The sequence below is a fragment of the Bos mutus genome, chromosome 16 (assembly GCF_027580195.1).
Source record: "Bos mutus isolate GX-2022 chromosome 16, NWIPB_WYAK_1.1, whole genome shotgun sequence".
NCBI lineage: Eukaryota > Metazoa > Chordata > Mammalia > Artiodactyla > Bovidae > Bos > Bos mutus.
Genome location: NC_091632.1, coordinates 35,868,731 through 35,873,935, shown reverse-complemented (window position 1 = coordinate 35,873,935; position 5,205 = coordinate 35,868,731).

The following is a 5,205-nucleotide window of genomic DNA, read 5'->3' as shown; positions in this document are numbered from 1 at the left end:
AGCTGCAGGTCCCCACAGGAGCCGGTGCAAACCTGGAGAACATGGAATCTCCTCTTGACCAGACCCCAGACAGGCAGCCTCCTGGAGCCCCATCCTCCACCCGGCCTCGTTCTTGGGCCCTGCCTTCAGGCTGCCACACCCAGGGGGAGCAGGAAAGCTGCTGAGTCAGTTAGGGGAGAACCCCCGCCCCTAGTCTCTGGAGCAGATCACCATCCCTATCCAATCAATCCCCTCCCCCCATCCTGATCACCCTGGTCCGCCTTTAGCAAGAGCCCCTTCCCCTTGACGGCTGCCCTTCTAATTTCCATCCACTCACACCCTAGTCCTGCTCCTGGGTTGTAACCCCCTCGTCCTGTTACAGGAGCCTGACTCCTCTCCCCGGCTGCAGCAGCCCAGAATGAAGGTTTCCTTACTGTTTGTCAGAGGGATATTTTCTCTAATGGTGACCCCCACCCTGGTCACACTTGACCCCGCCATATCCCTGGCTCTTCCTGTCCGTCCTGAGACCACAACCAAGAAGGAGGGGGCCATGCCCTGGACAGGGCCGGTGGCCAGCCGGAGACTCTGGGCACCCGCCTCCAATGAGCTGCAGTGCATCCAACGTGGTACCTTGGTACTGACTCCAAGAGGGCACCCCCTCCCCCTAGGAGGGCAGCTCAGCCCGACTCCATTAATCTAACGCTCACTCGCATGTCAAAGTGCACGGCAATTTCTTGTAAAAATGATCCGGCTGCTAATTAGGCTGTTTATAACTTGTTTCCCTGGTCGCTAATAATAATTAACATGCAAATTAGCTCGGGGAGGGGAGGCTCTGGGGCCCCTAGTTCATTACCACGTTAATTACTGTTTGCATACTTAAGCATCGCAGATATAAATGGCGGCATTTAGTGTAATGGGCAAGCTGATAATTATACCAACGACATTTTGAAAAGTCATTTCACTGTGTTATTTTTCTGTGTGATTAATGATTCCGTGCCTGGTTGATAAACTTGGTTAGTTGAAACCAATACAGGCTCTGTGCACAAACCAGCCAACGGACTCGGCCCATCAATCTCCCCCATTCCCTGATGGCTAAAAGCTTTGGACGAAGGCAAAAGGCAAAGGATAAATTTGGGTGGCTTTGGAGAAGAGTGAACTTCCCAAACTTCTTGCTTTTCAGAAGCCGGTTCCTCAGAATCTGCTCTCGCAGCCACAGCAGCTGGTGTCTGGTTAAGGTTGCCGAATTTGGGGAGCTCTGTGACACCAGGCCAGCTGCCTCTCTGGGAGCCGGGCCTGGCCTTGCTCCTTCCTTCCTTCCTCCCCTCCCACCTGTCAGGTAGGTACCTGCTGGGCTGTGGCAACCCTGCCCTCCTGGAGCCAACATTCCAACAACAAAATCCAATAACAGACAAGTGGACAGTGCCGGACAGTGAAGCAGGCAAGGGAACAGAGGGGAACAGGGAGTCACTTCAGATGAAGTGAGTCAGAGAAGGAAGTGAGGGGAGTGCAAAGCCCCTGGGGCAGGAACAGACTTGTGGAGAGGGAGAGGGGTACGGGGAGGCGGGGGGAGGGCGGGCAGGCACAACAAGGGGACAAGTATGTCTTGGCTGAATGACAAGGGTACTGGGCAGGGCAGGTCCCACAGGCAGGAGATGTGGGTTTAGGGGAGCCCCAAAAGTCTCCCTGATAAAAAAGGGGCCCCATCCCCCAAAGCCTAGGACCTCAACATCACACACCTGCTCCTTCCTAAACACAAGCTTCACCCACTCTAGTGCCCGGAAGGCAGAGGTGGCCTTGGCAAGTTGCAGCCACTGTAATTGAGATTAAGAGACAGGTGGGCAGTGGGTAAGGGGATGCGCCTCCCCCACTGCATTATTGATGAAGAATGATGCACGGGACAGATGTGGCCCCTGTGCCAGTCTGAGGGCTGCCGGGCCTTCGGGAAGCTCAGGATGAGGCCAGTGGAGGGAGGGGTCCAGGCCGGTGGATCTCCCCCTTCCCCAGGCTCCGGGCTCCAGACTCCAGAGGCGTGCTCTGCCTATAGTTCCTGCCCATGGGTAGCAGGGATGAGAAGCTGAAATTTCATCTAGTGACAACCAGACTCTCACTTACCCTGGTCCCCGGGATCCTGCTGGTGTTCCCCACCGTGTTCCCCACCAGTGCACTGGTGTACTTGGCCGCTACTCCACAGGTAAGCCTCTCGGGGCTGACGGAGGGGCTATAAAGAGGGGTGATGGTGCCCTGAACTTTGGCAGCTAGGGGGCTCTGGGTGGCTTACATACCCTGGGAGACCCCCTGGGGAGTCCAGGATGCTGGGGACCACTGAGCCCAGAGAGATGACTAGAGCTGCTCCTAGGGAGAGAGGCAGTCACCCCAAGAACCCACAGTCACTTTTGGGGGCGTTGGGAGTAGTCACAGGCTGTTGCTAAGAGCTGCACTTTCTAACTGAGGTTGGCAGAGCCCCCAGGAGCCTGCCTTCCCAGCTGGTGCCTGGGGAGGAAGGAGCAGGTGTGAGGAAGTCAGTAGGTTAGAGGTCCCCAGGGTAGCTCCCGGGGAGACAGGTGGGGGATGCCTGGCCCCTCCTCCCTAATGGCCAGGGGAGCACAAAACCAGCTTGCCTCCTGGGTTGTGTCAAGGCCCCCACTTGGAGGCCCAGTGGTGGAGGCAGCCCACAGGCTTCAGGAGGCCCAGGCGTGGAGGCCCAGTCTCTCTGACAGCAGAGGAGGCGCGGCCTCCAACCCGCTGTCCTCCAGGGGTCACAGCGGGGTCTACAGGCAGGGCCACAGTAGGAGCAGGACATACCCAGCACCGCCTCGTGATTTCTGGGCCCAGCGCTGGGATCAGGCCTGACCTTGGAGAGGCAGGTGTACAGGCAGGGAATGGACCAGCACCTGCTTCAGTGGAGCTGATGGGTAAACCAATGCCCACCCCCCCACCCCCCGCCCAGTTCCTCTTAGAGGAACCCCGGGGGAGGCGCTGCTGAAAATTCAGATTGAGCTCTGGTTGGGCCCAGGGAGCTGGTCCCCAGGCAAGCAACTCCACTGCTCTGCGTCTTCCTACCAAAAGGGCCTGGAGCACTCATCACACCCCACCTCACACGAGGTAAAAGTCACACAAATACAAGGTCAGTTGCAAAGCCATCACCACCCAACCACCTTCACCAATTCCTTCTATTTCCAACTTCTCTGCCGTGCCCCTGCTCACACCGTCTGACCACCATCTGACCACCACTGATCACCCAGTCAGTGGTATGACTAGGATGCCCCCAGGAAAGCAACCACATGCACACTGGGACCGAGACGGCATCGCCCATGTCCCTCGGGGCAGCTGTCTCACGGCCATCTTGGGGAGCGTAGGGAGTTCTGTGGGGGACTGGGCAGAACCCCTAAACCCGCCCAGGTCTGACCACGTCCCCTGGGGCAGCTGGTGGACAGAGCCGCGTCCTGTGGTGGGCAGTGATGATGCTGGGGGTTGCGGGCCCAGGGTTGACACCTGCTCCGTTCCTGGCTCTGCGGGGCATCTGCCCAAGAGTGTTCAGTTGGAGCCTCAGCACTTCCATCACAATGACACCCCACGCATCCCCTAAACCTGTGGAAGAGTCGCACACTCCCCACAAAGATGTGGCCTGGCCTGTCAGGGTTTTGAGGGCCACAGTGGTGCGAAGGACAAGTGCCCAGAATCACCTCCAATTGGACGCCAGTCAGAAACAGTGTGAAACCGCTGATGCAGACAAGAAACGCCTTCCTTTTGAATTCAGTGGTCACACTGGCACCTAAAGCAACACATTTCTGCATACAGGATAACTGTTCCTGGTTCTGCATCCCAAAGGTGCCCTGAGGTTACCTGTATCCAGATGCACTGCTCCCAGGTGGGGGCCACCATCACAGCTTCCGGCCCACCGAGATCACTGGGCTCATCTGGCCAGCGCCCTAGGGCCTGCAGGCACCATGCACCCGGGCAGAGGCTCGGGGGACCCTTCGGGCTAATGTGATGGGGGATGTCAGGCAGCTCTGCGCCTCCATGCCCCAGGCCCTCCCCACAGCCCTGCGACAGGCCTGCTCCATTACTGGCTCGCCTAATTAGGGTAATAAAATGAAAGTAATCAAAGTCACAGGAAATCTCTCCATAAGCTGTCACCGCTGGGTCCCCACTCGCTCATTTGGGTGCCGTGCCTTTGTGAATGTCAAGGAGCTGAAGAGCAGGCCAGGAGCCAGACAGGGGGGCCAGGCCATGCTGACCACAGCCGTCTGACCCTTGCAGACCTAGAGCCCAGACTCCGCCTCTTCCCTGGGAGCCCCCTATCAGACTGGGGGGGCCACTCGCCAGGGACCAGGACCCTGGGGAGGACATCCCTGCCCCACAGCACCCAGTGCCTGAGCGGTCACTCCACCTGGTCCCCTGAGCCCCACAAGGACAGGGATGAGCCTGGCATCTGGGAACCTTGGCATGTTGAGTTAGGAGGGGCCCTCACCCTAAACAGGACCACCCCTCCAGGGAGGTGCAACTTATCCACCTCCCTAGGGGCCCCACCAGGGCAGGGTTCAGCATCTCAGACCCCAGGGCAACAGCCTCAGTCCAGCTCTGCCCTGCCCACCTCTGCTGCCTCCTCCCACCCAGCCCCCTCCCTACTGGGAGGGCGTCAACTCCTAAAATATCAGCCGATGCTACTGGCCTTCCTCCACCACAGTCCAGGTGATCCTGGGCCAGCAGGGCATGTCACAGCCCCTTAGGGCCACCTTCCAGGCCTCATCTCAAGGAGGGGACAGGCCCTCTGCTGGGACGGGGTGTGGTGGGGAGGGGGATCTGGTCTGTTTGCTCAGCAGAGAGTAGACGATAGGGAGGGAGACCCACAGGAGCCCAAGTGAACAGGTGACCTGGGGGCCGCTTTCCTAGAAGCACCCTGCAGGAGGGGCGTGGACGACAGAAAGGGGCACTGAAGCAGCAAGGCAGAGTTCTGGGGGTGGCGAGGGCCCCCAGGCCCACCCACCTCCGCGGAGCTCCTTCCCCACCTGTGTGGGGATGGGTCTGGAGGTGCGTCCTAGACTGTGGGCAGCTCCTCCCCAGCGTCCAGACGCCCCCTACCCTAGCCCAGCCTGGTCTGGCTGCGGCGGCTAGGGGCCACAGAGGGCGGGGTCCGGGGCGGGGGCGCGCCGGACCGCTGGGGGCGCGGCTGAGCCGCCAGCCCGCCAGGCTGTTGACAGTCTCCAGGGAAACGGACCCGCCCTC